Consider the following 17,456-nt stretch of genomic DNA (forward strand, 5'->3'; position numbering starts at 1 on the left):
TAAGTGGGTCGATCTCTTCACGTCTGATGTGTGTTTGTTGAACACTACAACTGAAGTTACGCGAAACGAGCCTCCAGAATGATTTGGGAAGAGAAGACGAAAACTTGAACCATTTTGCACACGGGAATTCTTTATTTTATTTCAAAATACGTTTATCATATCATCAATTAATTATGTATAATTTATTACTCTCACTTGCTCAGAATTCGTGACACTTTCTACCCATCTTTACTTGACATGATTATGCATTTTTGTTTATTTAGTGATTCATAATAATTACGATACGATTTTCTGTCACCTTGACTATGGGAAATTACACAAGATAGCACCAATTAAAAGTTCAAGCAAGCGTCCCAATTATATCTATAAACGAATTCGTTTCGTATTATTTTTGTTTTCGGGTTGTCACTTTGTTTGACAACTTTTTTGTTTTCTTCACTCGACAGGTTCTGATAACAAGAAAGGAATCTACCACCCTCCACATTCATTTCCAAGGGCCTGCCATTGAAAGGTTAGTCAGTTCATTTCATTACAAATTTGTAAAGGAAATTTCTTCTGTTAGTCGTTAGACTGAAATTATAGTTTAGAATTAAACACTCAATCTCGAGCTTCACATACACTGTAAATGATCTGTTTTACCTTTGGCTTTCGTATCCAGGGCTGTTCGTATCAGATCTCCTGTACATGCAGGTTTTTTATGCTTGAGTAATTGAATATACAGTATCATTCTTTTTCCACTACATTCCTTATATTTTTTTAAAAACATTAATGTCTTTGTTTTAGAAAGAACTTTCACGTTTCGGGCACTGCTTATGTCACTGTTATCAGTTCGAAAGAAAATGGAATTTACCGATAGAAACAAAAGAATTACGAATCAATAGCAAACATGAAGAACGTGTGAAAGAAATTAATAAGGAAGGAAACAAAATTCCATATCTGAACATGCCCATATCGACGCCAGTATCCCGAAACGTCTGTTTGGACACCTTCTCATTCTGACTATGAGATATAATAACCTGTTATTTGAAACAATAGTCGATTTATTCGATCGCAAACCGTCGAGATGTCTTGTTATTATCATTGGCAGGCCTCACCACGCTAATCAAACATGGCGAGAATCTAATTTAGTCCTTGCCTACTGAACTATTCCCCCTCTATGTCCGTCTAGCGCCCCGCAGAACTGACAGGTTTCAGCCAGAAAATCGATGATGGTCAGGACAGAAAATGTATGCTGTGTTCGTTGCCTGCTATAATGCCCTTACATCGGCTATGTTCACATGAAACCGTCAACGTTTTAAACGTTAAGTTTGGGAAATATTTAGTAATAATCAAATATCAGTTAACAAGGGTTCACACGAGATCGCAACAACAAGTATTGATAGTTTTAAATCACAAGCTGGGCAAATAATCATCATAACTGAAAACTGGCGTTACATCAAAGTTCCGAACCTTCAAGTAAGGACCCACCGGTGCTCGTTATCGCGTTAACATTAAGAAGTTAAGAGTCGCGTTCAACTTGTAACCGTGAGTTAACTAAATTTAAAGTTTAAAGAAGAAGAAGTGACATTCTTGCACACCAGTATAAAACTTGATCTCAAAAAGTTGCCGAAATATCTGAACTATCGGTTTGCAGTATTTGCACTTTCTTTGTAGGTTGTACTACACATACTATACTTGTGACAGTTGCAACCCTGGACCAAACACTATCCCTAACCCTAAACTTAAACCTATTCTAGAACCCAAATTACAACCCTAACCCAAGTCTGTATCTTTGACGAAATGAAGCCCGAGGTGATTGTCGCCAAAGACAACGTCGGAGCACCTCTTTGTGGAAATGTCGTGGTATAGTGGTTCCTTCACTTGACTCTAAATCAAAGGGTTGAGGGTTCGAATCCCAGACTGATTTTTGCAAGACAATAATCCATATTTGCCACTATCCAACCACGTGTAGAAATGTGTGCCTGGCTGGATTTATTCCTTGATACGGACTGTGCGTTGACTGCGGCTGCCAGAGCTAAACCCAGAGTTACGGTAATATTATCAAAACTTATTTGGAAGCACATAGAGACGAAATATCATGATTTGAAATGCCTTATACAATAACGGATTTTTATTAGAATTATCGTTATGTTGCAAGATACAAGGTACATTATAATGTACAAACGGGAACTTTGACGTAGGTAGAATGAACGGTGCCATGACGATGGCAGGCGTCATCGGAGAGAGTCTTGGGTGATTTTATCCCGTTTTGTCTTTCCTGCCTCCCGGCTTCGTTGTCCGGGTCATGTTTTCGTCGTTCCGCGTCAAAGCCCGTATCGATGTCGCTATGCAGAGAGGGGAGTGGGAGGGAGATAGAAATCGATCGCCGTCATCAATTTAGGTCACTGTGCCGTCTCTTCCCTGCCAGATGATGTTGTTGCTGAATCAGTAAAATCCCTGAAAGTGCATTAAGTTGTGGTAGATGCAGTAAGTGCCGAGATACGAGAACACTGTTTTTCTGTGGATAAGGTGCATCTTAAAAATGATTCTATTTGAATGTTGTTTCAGCTTTCCTTATTAAAGGTGGCATCGGGAATCCGTGCTGAGATGTGAAAGGCTGCCATGGAGGTTGTTTAAGAAATGTAAGAGGAGGGATGGAAGGAGAGAGAGAGAGAGAGAGAGAGAGAAAGAGAGAGAGAGAGAGAGAAAGAGAGAAATAGAGAGAGAGAGAGAGAGAGAGAGAGAAAGAGGGGGGGGGGAGGGGGAGGGCACAACCTGCCGGCTGCCGGCGCCCCTAATAACCCAATCATAAGTACACAAGACTGTCCCCTTCCCTTTAATATTAAATTGTGTTGTGGTGCACCCTTTCAAACGTTAGATCATAACTGCACAGGAAGATGTTAACTATTTTTCTTTTCTTCTGAGAGATTGTTCGGACTTGCGAATTACATGAAGAAAAGAAAAACACCCATTCCATCCAAGAATCCGAATGGTATTAATAAGTGGAATAAGATTTTACATTTTGAAAGCAGTGCGTCATCAAATATTTAAATCCATGATTTACCTTTGATCTTTTTTAACCCTTCAAAACCAGGTCATGTCTGGTAGATCGGAATCAAATAATGTCGGCTTACTTCAGGCGCATCCCCATGACCTCAGGCACAGTTTCGCGTGTCTGAAGCTTTCACCTGAAAATGTTCTGAATTTGGGCCGGAGATCCGACAAGCTTTTGACTTGTACACGCATTAACTCTCTTCCGTGTGATTCATTTTCACCTAATTCTGTCGGGGAAGGAATGCAAAAAAAAACACCTTAAGGCCAAGAATGATTTGACATTTAAATCAAGATCTACCTTGCACAGCCTGCCTTGACATACGTCATTAAAATATGCATGCTTTCTTTGATAAATATATTCTCAGATGTCAGCAAACTACTGTATTGTCACCACACCACTTGTCATGTTATGTGACCAGATTTGATAAAGCCAGTTTCAGACCGCTTCAATGGGTGTATTTTTTGTTCGATCACGTTCAACTCTTAATATAATGTACAAACTTTTAGTCCCCCTCCCCCCACCAGTATTTGCAGTCCGTAGACGATTCCTCTTTCCCCCTCTCTCCCCGTTTCTCTCCCTCTCCCTCTTCACTCCTCTGTTCCCTTCCTCCCCACGCTGTTTAACATTACTAGCAATATAGGCGTACCTATCGAACCCCATGCACCATGAAATAAAACAATACTGACTGACCTAAAGGTTTATAATTATCATTGCAGCATAAGCTAAATCCAGGATTTCGTTACAGAATCTGAGACAAAGTTACCGGATCCCTTTAAGTGAATAGAGGTACTCCTAATACTTTGATTGTGCTTTCAATCGGCCTATATATATCTTCTGTTAACAATTGAGAAGACAACTACGAAGAAGTAGGCTAACTTGAGTTTGATTTGTTATAGAGGTATCGGGGTAAAAGGTAGATTATAAACTGATAGCACTAATCAATGACATCCATCCGGATATCCGGGTCAGGTAATATAATTCTGGTCTGATAGTTCAAGTCGTTAGCTATAAGACGGTTACTGGAAGACACCATTCCGTACTGTGATTTCGTGTTATTTCCCAAAGCGAAAATGGCAGGTTATAGGCAGGTTATAGTATAAGCGAATTGAACAATGAAATAGTAAGTCAAGCTTCTAAATATATAGGCCCATAAAATCTATCAATTTGGAAATACGGGGGTAAATGAATTCCCTTTCATTTCTGAAAAACAACACTAAGCGTTGTTTGCAACCTTACGGCTTAAAGAGTACTTTAATCCTCTGGTGAACGTTTGCAAATTGCTTCTGACAAATTGCTTCTTGCGACCTGTCTGTTGGGGTTTTGCGTCTTTCATTAAGAAAATTAATTTCAGAACGTGATTTAGAGGGACGAAAACCACCAAACGATTTGGAGCAAGCCCGGATCTCGAGCCTTAGATTCAGAAAAGGGGTAAATATAAGTTGCATGTCCCCGTGGACCACAGCGGTCTTTGCCAGATTTTGGATAATTTCCTATAGGCTGTGTTTAGATAGCTTGTCTTCTCTGACGAGGCTTTGTATAATAAAGTTTAGAATAATCATTTTGCGTACTCATCATACATGTATAACATTCGAACACTTAAGCCAGGTCATTGCACTTGTTTTAAACATTGATTGTTAATATATTTAATATACATGTAGAACTTTGGGAGTTATGTAATTTAGGAATGCGCAACAAAAAAAATAACTATTTTACTTTAATATTTAGGAGTATGACGACAAATTAATACAATTAACGGTAATACAACCAAATGAATATACGTGTACATATACATGTAAGATATTGAATATTTCGTTACTTCTATAGATGTATACTTCCTTTTCTCCTTAAAAGCCTTTTCTAATTTATTGTTTTGTAGTCTGCTCTTCACTTTTAACAGAGTAATGAATACCTTGAAGAAAACCACACCATTAGGCACTTTAAAAAGACTCGTCCATAACAGATTAAAATGATGCATGACGTAATCATAATAATGATTAAAATAATAACAATGAAGATGATGAGAATGATACTAATAATAATTATGATGATAATAATAGTAATAATGATAATAATAACAATAATAACACTATTACTACTACTAATACTAATGATTATGATAATGATAATGATAGAAATTATAATAATAGACTATACTGTATAGCCCATATCACTTTTCGGTCCCTCAAAATCCTACGTGTTACACAAAAGGGTACTGAAATTGCCCTCGAGCTGATTTCTCGAAAGTCTTGGCGATCATGTTCTTGACATTGCCACAACTGGGTTTTGTTAAGTAGACTATCACCTCTCGTACCTTTCACCAGGGGGGAAAGCAATTCAATATCATGGGGGTAATCCCTGAGGTCCTATGGCGGATCCAGGGCACGTGAAGATGTGTCAGGTCTCAGGTAGATAGCAACAGGTGCAAGCCCGCCCGCACTACCCCCGATGGAGTAATGGCGGTGTCAGGCATTGGAAGATACAGCTTTTAACTTCTTCACCATGTACGTTTGTATTTAAAGACAGAGACCGATAGAGGTAAAACTACGGTTCAAGGGTTTTTGATGCAAAGTATCCATTTGATATTGTTTCAATTTCGCCTTCAGAGGTTTAGATGGCAATACTTAAACCTAAATTCGTAAAAAACAGAAATATATGCCCAAATGTCCAACGTTGAAGTGAATTCGCCTTTGAATGCTTTTGCAGATAAATGGCGCTATACAAATGCTGTTCATCATCATCATCATCATCATATCTATCCAGGCCGGATCGATATGAAAATTAACCAAATATATCAATTAGTAGGCGGTTTTCCGGCAAAATTTGTATCATCACGTATTAGTCAAAACATATTCTTTTACACGATTGGTAATAACAACTTGCATTTCATTTTTCGAGAGGGGGCGTTTCCAAAAACTGGTCTATGCCTTTAATACAAGGCCCCGGATAGCGAGGCTACGCCAACGACCCAAGACCTTGAACCTGATGAGGAAAGGAAAACCAATCTCGTCTGGCGCATCTTCGGTTTGTTCTCCAATCTTCATCATCCATGTGCGGAGAAGCAGATGCTTTCTTCATTAGGGTTTCATATTGTCTTCTTTTCTAAAATAATGCTGGAGAAGACAGAAAGAAGTAGAAAGAGAGATACTTATAATTTTGGTTGCTCTTCGACGATTCAAGAAGTTTATCTAGGTCTTTCTGCCAATGCTAATTAGGTATCCAGGGTTTTCCTGCCGGAGGGGGGAGGGGGCACACATCAGAAAAAGATTCTACGTTCACATAATACAAAGTTGAAAACTGAAAGGTTATCAAATGTTATGTTCTTTTATTATGCTCAGAAATTCTATGAAAAACGAACAAATAACTACTGCACTCTCGCATACGGGTTTGCTTGTTTCTGCATCTCTCTTTCTATTATTTCTTTAACGCCTTCGGTTAATATTATAGTTCTTTTTCTAACATTTAGTTTGTCGATGGGCATATCAAATGCATTTGTATCGATTTACTTTTATCCCAATTCATTTATGTTCACGGATATAAAGATACGATCTACAGCATCCATGGTGGTTTTTATTTGATGAAAACAGGTGGTATTGTTACATAATTACTGCTTAATAAAACCATTGATCTACATAGTAAGTCCATGATAAAACATGACTTTGTGTCACGCGCAACAGGTGTACTTACTTTGCCTCATAGTCGCCATACTAACCACTCCGCAGACAGTTTGATTTGAATACAAAGTGACATGCCATAAGACACAATAGTGTAATAATATTAATCATCATTGTCTAACCTCCCCGGATGGCGTAGGACTGATTAGAGTACTAATTAATTGCCCGGCTAGCAGCAGTAGGACTAGGGTCATCGCTCTATATTGTAACTCCCACACTGTTATAGTCACCGAGTCGCCAGATTTTAACCCGTCCAATGCCAAACCATAAGGGGTGTCATACCCTGCAACGCGGTAGAGATGCCGTAGTCGAGTGGTTTAAACGCTTGGCTGGGATGCGAAGGTCGTTGGTCCGAGCCCCGGCACGGCACTATGTCCTCAATAAAGCCAGGCATTTGTATCCACATTGCTTTCTCTCTATCCAGGTGTTGAATTGGTACCCGGTAGGATGAAAAGGTCACTCTAGTTTGCTCAGCATTGTGAGCGTCTGTATCAAATGGCGCCCGGCTGGAATACTCCCCCAGGGAGTGGAGAATGTGCCTAGATTGTGTGCGGTCAACTCTGAATCGGATGGCCGTGTTAATAGTATTTAAGCAAAACGCTTTAGAGACGTCAAAGATGTATTAAGAGCCATATAGACACGAACAAGACAGTAGGGGGTTTTCGTTTGTCACGTTGACATAGTCGACGTCTAATATGTGACGTCATTTCCGCGATCTGCGCATGCGTCGGGTCGTCTGGCGTCGTCAGGCCACATTTGCGAACCCGTTCATCGATGATTTGAGGTTCGTCAGAAAACTAGTGACCCGTCGTCAGAATGACGTCATCTTGCTACATCGCAGCGTAAATCAGAAAGTAAAAACAGAAAGAGAAATTGATAGAATGATTAAAAAACAAAGAATAACATAAGGAAAGACAGAAAGAGAAGGTGACAGAAGGAAAAAAACAAAGAATAACATTAGAGAAGATGAAAGAAGGAAGAAACGAAAAATAACATAAGGAAAGACAGAAAGAGAAGATGAAAGAAGGAAAAAACAAAGAATAACATAAGGAAAGACAGAAAGAGAAGGTGAAAGAAGGAAAAAAACAAAGAATAACATAAGGAAAGACAGAAAGAGAAGGTGAAAGAAGGAAAAAAACAAAGAATAACATAAGGAAAGACAGAAAGAGAAGGTGAAAGAAGGGAAAAAACAAAGAATAACATAAGGAAAGACTGAAGAGAAAGTGAAAGAAGGAAAAAACAAAGAATAACATAAGGAAAGACAGAAAGAGAAGGTGAAAGAAGGAAAAAACAAAGAATAACATAAGGAAAGACAGAAAGAGAAGGTGAAAGAAGGAAAAAACAAAGAATAACATAAGGAAAGACAGAAAGAGAAGGTGAAAGAAGGAAAAAAACAAAGAATAACATAAGGATAGACAGAAAGAGAAGGTGAAAGAAGGGAAAAAACAAAGAATAACATAAGGAAAGACAGAAAGAGAAGGTGAAAGAAGGAAAAAAACAAAGAATAACATAAGGAAAGACAGAAAGAGAAGGTGAAAGAAGGGAAAAAACAAAGAATAACATAAGGAAAGACTGAAGAGAAAGTGAAAGAAGGAAAAAACAAAGAATAACATAAGGAAAGACAGAAAGAGAAGGTGAAAGAAGGAAAAATCAAAGAATAACGTAAGGAAATACAAAAAGAGAAAGTGATAGAATGATAAAAACAAAGAATAACTTAAGAGAAGATGATAGAAGGAAGAAACAAAGAATAATATGAGGAAAGATAGAAAGAAAAATGATAGAATGATAACAACAACAATAACATTAGGAAAGACAGAAAGAGAAAATGATAAAGAATAGACAATGGAAAGATAGAAGAGAAGATGGAAGAAGGAAAAACAAAGAATATCATAAGAAAAATAGAGAGAGTATAATAGAATAATAAACGAAGAACAAAATAAGAAGTGAAAGAAGGAGAAAATGAATAAGCGCGTGCGGGGCCATTACGTCATCGTGTAGAGAACGTGTGTCAACTTAAAACGAAAAGGGTTATAAGGTAGTGAACAGGACGGGTGTCTGACGTCAATTTGCATCGTTAGAGGACGTGAACGCCGTCCTCGTCCACACAAACGAAAAGCCCCTAGTAATACTTTTAGGTCTGGTAAGATGGGGAGCGGTAGTGGAGAGGTTAAACAGACTGTGACATTCATAGAGTGACTGTCCTTTCGAAGTGAACCCGTCGAAGGCTGTTCGAAGTAAGACAGACGGAAATCAGCAATCAATTTTGATCGCTGTCGAGCGCTAATGCCAATTTGATGCCGTGCCAATAACGTGCATTCCGCGTCATTTTTCATTTATATTGAAAGAGAAGTCATTGCCGTCAAATTGTCACCTTTCCCCTAGTTTGAATTCTCGTTATTGACAGTGTCGGGAATGTGAAATTAAGGAAATGCTGCACAATAATTGTTGAACGGTGCTGTATACTAAAGGAAGTGTGTTCCCCATTAGTTCCCGGTTGTCACCTAGTATCCTATATTGTACAGGACATAATTCAATTTAACAGGACTCGCGTCATTCATGTATTCCTCCAAATATCAACACGACTCTGACCTTGACTAATAAATGCATGTCACATCTTTCCGGCATAACAAGTGCTAATGACACTGTACTTGACTGTTGATTATAATGACATTAAAATGTCAAAAATCACTTTTCGAGCCTTGTTCACATTATTGATCCATAAGGATTTACGATTATTTTAGCAAATAACATGTACATTTATTGTCCAAGTGGTATGGGGGGAGGGGGGGGGGGGGTAAATCCTTTCTGTCCCTTTGAAACCCAAATGGCATATCTTGGCTTTAGTACACACGTCCAACATATTTTTGTTTTGATTTGTTTTATATAAGTGGTTTTGGGCTGGTCAGAGAAGTCTTGGGTTTTGTGCCCATCTTTTACCAAATCCTGAGAGCTTGTTGGTAGATCACAAGACAGTATATCGTCACCGGGAAATCTAGGGTTCGAAACCAAGTTCCATGTCCTTTTGTAAGGCTAATTCCAAGACATTGTTCTCGTCCAGCACAGAGTTGCCTTCTCAGCTATCCGGGGGAAATACTATCAACTTTCTGACTAGTAGGCTTGACTATTTCCTGCGATATAGCAGTCGAGCCTGCTCACCTTATCTATGACTATGGGTAGTATTGAGACTGACTCTGAAATCGTTATTAATCTGGGATCTGCGGTTTGCAAGACCCCTCCTCTGAACATCTACCGATAGTCGGAAACGGGAACAAACTGATAATCTGGACTACTTATCCCAAATTTAACAACAAAAACGAATTATTTGATATTGCATTCAGTTCCTCTTTTCTTCATGACGAATATGCGTACGTGACACAACATTTGAAAACTGTCCAGTCACAGCAATTCATATCTTCTTTATATCTTCTACTTGCGGTACAGAGTTTCCTAAGAGGACGCCGGAGATTTCAAAGCGAATCCTTAGATTTGTAATTTGAGAAAAATCAGAATAATGGCAGTACCTGAGCATTTTCTGTCAACAGACTATCTATGTTACTCATCGGATTGCTGTAATAACTTTCCGGCCTTGCTAGTTCGCCGATGTTTTAAGAGGAGATAAGGGTCGATTCCTGGTGATGAACAGTTCCTCTCAATTAGTGAACACATGTCAGGAATGAGTGCACCTGTAAATAGCGATAAGATCCAAAGATCGTCATTTGAGAGATAAACTACATAATTATGCACGTATGTGTAACCCGCTGCCGAATTTTACAAGTGAGCGAATGTTAGAATGAGGAGTACGTTTGGCATAAGGACAATATTTTTGTATTATTGCATGCATTAATGATATCAATATCAACATCTATTATGATTCATGTACTAAAAGAGGCATAATTTACCCGACGTAGGCTTGCGTCAGCGACCGACGCAGCGTTTAACGCACCATTGAGGTAGTGACGGAATGGAGAGAGAATGTCATAGACATGATAGAGGTGATGTTACAAAGAGAGAATGCTATAGAGGTAATACGAAGACATAACGCAAAATAGACAGAGCATAACTAAAAACAATGCGTTGAATTATTGGCGTATGCACTAACTGCCTTCACAGGCTTCATGAGCGTAGGTATGAACGCAGTCAAATGGACGCCTCGTGTGCGCCAGGCGTAATGAATGTGAGCCTTGTATTTGCGTCTCGTTAACATTGCTCCAAACTCAACTCATGTGTGGTTTAATAACACATTCAATATTTACATATTGACTTTGTACGCTCCTGATCAAAACTGACTGTTTACACTTGATCGTGAAGGGCTCCATCGTGTATGCGTTAGCGCTCTTAATTAATTGACTTAATTAGCCTAATTCCTCGATCTCTCAATTCAGGATAAAGGGGGAAACTATTGACGTACATGATGTTTTTGTCGAGAGCAAATTTGATTATTACGCGGGTGAAAGGATGGCGTGTCTGTATATCTATTTTCGGACGTTTTAGGCAAATACATGGTAGCTGATACTAGATTCGTTCTCTAATAAATGCAAACATCATGCTGTATTCTGTATACCGGGTTACGATTGCGTAAGTAATGTTCGCCATCTTCTGTACATGGTACATCTCTGTTCTCTCTATGTTATATGTAGGCCTGCCTCGTTCCAGTTTAGAAATGTGTAGGAGGAGAAGTGGAGGGGGCACACCCCTTTAAAAGTTATGTTTGCATTATGATTATTATGATACCTTTTATAAATTGTTATAACCCCCAGCACACAAGAGGGTCTTTTTGATACAAGCAATTGAATATGCGTCCTTAGCGTATCAACGTCTAATAGGGGGGGGGGGGGCAGGTGTCGCCCAGTGGAAAGGATGAAAAGATGGGGGAGAAAGGGATAGTTAAAAGGGAAGGGTGGACAGATTCGAGGACCCCTTCAACATCCGCCGTCTATTAAAATCGCTGACCTGTTTCATTTTCTAATTAATCTACCAAGTAAAACCAGTACATGCTCCCCCTCCTCCCATGAAGCAAGCTAGGTCCCTTCAATAACCAGTGGATCTACGCTACACCACTCCTAGGAGTATTACAGATAAGACAAGGGGGGTAAAAATGGTCTTCAGGCCTCCCAACACTTGGTATCAGGGGTGGGGAAGTATCGGGAGAAAAGTGGCCCTTTCTAGTTTCCGCTCATTACTATATAGACAAATAGAATGAAATATGCTTTCAGTATAATTAATAGTGTATGTTTGTTGAGTATGATAACTTACCTTTGAATGTGAATGTAAATATGGATAGGCTTTAAAATTTGAATTTTTTAAATAGGCCCAGTCCTACTATAATGTTCGAAACACATTTTTTTAATTAGAATATATCATAACCCACTTTTACTGAGGACTACTGGCTATGTGAATGTCACGGTGGTATGAAGTGTGATAAAAATTATCAGGTCTTTTTTTTATCAGTGAAGCATGTGCCATTGACATGTAGTTCAGAAAACAATCGGCTACACACATAAAATTTAGGGGTAGAAATGTAACTTTATGCAAAATTTCTGAAATTATCAACTACTGAGAATACCCGTCATTTTGCCATTTTTATGTTGAAATTGTCTTTTTATTATTGTCTTTTTTGCTTTCAGTTTTACGTCAATTTGAATATTATTAAATAGACTTCCATACGTGCCCTCTAAACAAACACAAACACGTGATTATAAAGTGATTTGGTTGGAGATATCAATTTAGTTTTTGTTTGGATTCCGATAATTTATTCATGATTTCATGCACTTCATGCTCTTACTATCGCATAAATTATCACGCATTTAAAGGGAGACAACTTCCACTGTACACAAAGGGGAATTCATAGCGCAATGCCGGAAAGGACTTATTTCCTGAGTTTGGTATCGGAGGGGGTAAGGAGGGAGAAAGGAAGTTGTTGAGTAAAGGAACGTTAAGACAGCGGGTTAACAACCTACTGTCTCGTTCCATTTCCAGATCCAGAGTCAGACTGTGAAAATATAGTTTGAGTTTAAGTTAAAGGGGGGGGGGGGTAAGGTGTCCATAAAGAGAAGCTCGAGTAATGGTAAAGTTGAACATAATCGCGAGTATTCCAGTTCTTTTTTTGTTGTTAAATAGTTTGAAAGTATATATCATAGTCTAAATTTTCCCTGAACAGTGCTATTTTTGTTTGCACTTATCTCATTTCGTAAGGGAAATGTGTTGGTATGTATTAAGTTAATATGCAAACATATCAAATGCATCAAGAAATGTTTAATTAGATTTCCTATTATTTAAATTGAGGTTACCCATAGAGACTCCCCATTTTGTGCATATTTCATAAAATCAACTCAACATTATTGTCTTATTGAAAAAAAAACGAAAAAAAAACGAAAATCATCTACAAATCATTACAATAAATTAAGGTAGCGGGATCATTAGAGGCATATACCCCCCAAAAGCGGAGGACTAACCCTATACTGAATAGATTATTGAGTGAAGTTAGTATGTGATGATGGCCTAGCTATATTACAATTTCGTATTGTATTTATTCAGGGATAAAACACCTCCCTGATTTATTCAATTGGAAAGTCATTTAAAATTTGACATTTCGTGTAACAATATCATAAAGACATTGTTGTGAAACTGATGAAAAGAAGAGCTCATTATCCACATTGCTTCGTCAAATACTGTAGCCATCTGCATTATGATATTATGCGCTAGAATTTATAGCAACTGAACTGACTGAGCATCCAGCGAAAGCCAACCTTGTCACTGACGAAGAAAAAAAGGTTTCTTTCTGTCATCGTCCTGTGTAATGCCTGTGTAATCCGCGACCTTGTTCTATAATCAGTCAGCTCTCATGAAAGATCACAAATTTAGCAGGCAGCTTGAAGAACCTACCATTATAATGCCACCACTAATAGCTATAGCAGCACGCGCGCAACGGACGCCTGCGCATTTCCGCTCACCCCCGCAACTATGCACGTACAATTTACAATCGCATTTTGTTCGTCAGTTAGCGAAGCAGCATTTGCAGGAAGCGCATCTATCGCCTGCTTCTCATCGTAAATATACGCTTTCCTGCTTTCACGTCTGACCGCCAAACACGGATATTATAATTTGGAATTTAAAACTCGTTGCGGGATACTGTGCCATTTTTGTGTGTGAATTAACAACAACGGTATGTGTTTTTTGTTGTTGCATAAAGTGGAGAAGCTATTTTGCCTGTAGATATTTTGTGTTGCTTGTGGAAATTATGAGGATCGTGCTTCAAATTTGCACAAATCATAATGTTTACATATTGCTTTTTACGTACAATACATGTACTGCGTGTTTGCATATTGTCATGTGAAATGTCATTTCTGAACACAATATTATTTTTTCAACCTATGCAAGCTATGATCGTAGGCCTACCAAAGAGTGATGCCTGTTACATAAGGCGTTGGTGGTCCTGAGCGACAAAAATAACAACCCTGCTTGTGAAAATCATTTTGCATACAAAATACAGACATTACATGACTTGTATTTACATACCAGCGACACTAGATACGATATAGGCAAAGAGCCATTAATTTCATAAATTGGTTTTCGCCGAGCGTTAATTGGTCTTCAGAGAATCGTGTATCATTTTAGAACTGTGCACGGTGAAGCGTGCTAGCATTTACAACTGTGGCAGCATTTTACGAGTTAATATACTCGTAAAATTCTATTCTTGAACTAACCGATGTAATAATACACACACAAACAACAAGTTTGCATTGTTTTCACAGTTATCTAATGATCATTCGGCTGTCCTGATTATAAGAGAATCAACGAATTTAAGTCTGAATGTGAATCTGAATCATCATGTTGATATTTCTCAAGTTGTTCATGGCCAAATCACGACGTTCTGCTATCCGTGAAAGTATGATTTCGGTCGAAATAGTAGATGCCCGAGTAGATGACTGCAGTGTTTACGTTTATACGCCAATCTCATCGATGAGACCGAGCAAAAAAATACGATTTTCTTGATGAGAATAATCATCGGTTTAAAATCGTTGTGGAGTCAGTTTGGCGGTGTGAATGAGATATACATGTACATGTAAGTGACAAGGTTTAGGATAGAGTTACAGTCACTATAACATCTAAAATGTTAAGTCATCACTCAAAATTGCCAAGGAGTGATGTCTTTTTCTGAATATCAGATTAACACTTTAAAGCTGTGAATATGATAGATTCCTCCTATATACAGTGTAATACATGGCATGTTCAAAGTGTTAATCTGACTATAGGTCCATGATCTGACAGTTTGAAAAAGCTGTAATTCGGTCCTTTGTAATGGTGAATAAAGTTGTTTAGAGAGTACCTAATCAAAATTTCAGCCCTGTAATCCTTGACTAAACAGTTATTACACACTTAGGTGCCATAGACATTCCCATAAGACGGATGACCTGAACACATTGCATGTTATTGTGCTATGAACCCATGGTATACAGTCAAAACTAGCACCCATATATCCGAGGTGCAATTAGCTTACACAGGTCTTTTTTTTCTCTATGCAGGAAGGGCAATAGGGAAACGGGACATGGCACTTTCCTGTGTGTTTCCGTTCTGCTGGTAGATTATCGTTTTAACAGGAGATAATCGTCACAAAGGCGACAGGGTTGGTTATAACTACCCACTTAATGTCTTTTATGCTTTGTTTGTTTTTTAGTTTAAAAGTACAGGTGTTATGAGTGCAGGTGAAGGGATTCTAACTGTGGTTTCGTTGAAACATTTACTATAAAGATTAACAGTGTAGGGCGACTCCAAGCTATTTTTTAAAAAGTATTAATTTAAGATTAAAGTTTATCTGATCATTGTATCTAATATTAATAGCTCTACAAGAGTAATACCTTGGACTAGCCCTGTTATGAACTACGGATCGGAGGCATAATCAGAGTGTCTTTCGATCAGGCATAAAAAGCGATCTGTTGGTCGCCCCGCATACATGTAGTTGTACACCTTCATAATATTTACAAGGTCTTTTGTCACCATGCGGCGATTTGCCTGAACTGATATGACATCATGTAGCCCATTGGCCATTAAAACACTTTGTCATAATAATGAAAAGCGTACGTGATAGCTTTTCATCATTGGAGGTATTTCAGACCAGTGCAACTCATTTTCATCATTTCCTACTGAATATAACATTTTAGAAAATGTTGTAAATTATTGATTGATAAATAATTAGGACTAGAAGGAAATGATTAGCACATTGCGCGATTTTATTTCCGTGGTCACGAAATATGGCCGTGAACATTTATGGTTAACAGTGGACCGGTTTACTAAACATATTCAAATCCATGGATGTTTCTTTCCTGGGGACCTAGTGACGAGGTATTCCATTCACCTGTTATTAAAGAATAAACTACAATACTTATAATCCAGTTTGCATATATTACTTGCTGCTATGCCGGGCAATCATCGGGTGGGCTGTTAGGTTCCCAAGAGCAACCTTTGCTTAAAAGTATGCATATAATTTGAATATATTTGTAAGCCGATCTATTATGTTATTATTTCATGTTATGAAGACCATTCAGTTGCGGATTACTATCTACATTATGTCTGCTAAATGTTTGTATTTACACATGGAAGTGCAGTGTATGCATCGCAAAGTGGCTTAAAAGTTAAAACAGATACAAAGCGAGATACGATAACTATTCTTTTGGAACCAAATGGCGATGATTAAAGAATGGACAATGGGGTTCATGGTTACTGTCTGATATCAGTGGATGGAGGGAAGGGGCACCGTGGATTGGGGAGGGTGGGGCACGAGTCCCCCTTTTATAACCCAACATGGCCTTACTTATACTGTCTTGTCAACAATTGTTTTTATTTTAAAATAGCGCCCCCTCCAATGTAGCCTAGGTTTATATATACAAAACATCATATTTGTAGTCATAGTCAACCCCCCCCCCCCCCCCGTTATGCCCACTCCCTTTTATAACAAATTCTCGACCCGCCCCTATGATGGTCACGTAGATGGTTATGTGATTGTCAGTTCATCTTGTGTAACGAGTAATCTTCACTTCGTTTCACACCAGTGGCTGGCCGATGTGACTTAGGCCGAGTTGATATGCATCCCCAAGTCACGTCACACCAACGAGACCGTTACCAGACCGATTACAGACCGAACAAACAATTACTTTACTATACGAATGGCCTAGAATCGGTCGGTCTGGCGTTAGCTGTAAAGGTGTGACTGAGGTATTAGGTCGGTTATTCACACTGAATTCCAAATCTGTGTTAAAAAGCCCCTCGAATGTGTCACCATCACCATCACTCTTCGATGATGTTTACTGCGGTCTATAATGACTTTCGCTCACAATCATTAACTTCGTTCCATTTAGCAGGTTTCTGAACGAGCATTTTAGAATAATATTTTGATGATTTTGGTCGGATTTGGTTCTGCAAGATTTGCCAAGCTTTTCAACCACACCCCATGGGGAATCTTCATCGTTCAAGAGGCTGAGTTTGTAAGCTTGTGGGTACATAATGAATAGTTAATGCCAATGCCACTTTTTTTAGACACTCGGAAAAAAAAAATCAGATTTGATAGTCGTCTTTTCAGTAGTAATGCCTTTTCTGATAATGCCTCGGGGAAAATGCATGATTTCGTCACAATTTTTATATTTACTTAGAATAATTCTATAGTTAAGGATCTTGAAATTTTCAAGTGTCCATTTAGGAAAATGTCGCTTTTCCCCTAACCAATTTTTAGCTTGGGATTAATGAGAATATAAAAAATG

The 17,456-nt window shown here is 38.4% G+C and overlaps 1 protein-coding gene across 1 annotated transcript in view; it reads left to right on the forward strand.

The window, feature by feature from the left end:
- Nucleotides 1–13,687: 13,687 nt before the first annotated feature.
- LOC767502 (integrin beta-1-A) overlaps nucleotides 13,688–17,456 on the forward strand; it is a 59,719-nt gene continuing 55,950 nt past the window's right edge. Inside the window, exon 1 of the mRNA XM_030990084.1 lies at nucleotides 13,688–13,867. The gene's annotated coding sequence lies outside the window, so the exon portion shown is untranslated. The remainder of the gene's footprint in view (nucleotides 13,868–17,456) is intronic.

This window comes from Strongylocentrotus purpuratus, unplaced genomic scaffold (assembly GCF_000002235.5).
Source record: "Strongylocentrotus purpuratus isolate Spur 01 unplaced genomic scaffold, Spur_5.0 spur5_scaffold_19, whole genome shotgun sequence".
Classification (NCBI taxonomy): domain Eukaryota; kingdom Metazoa; phylum Echinodermata; class Echinoidea; order Camarodonta; family Strongylocentrotidae; genus Strongylocentrotus; species Strongylocentrotus purpuratus.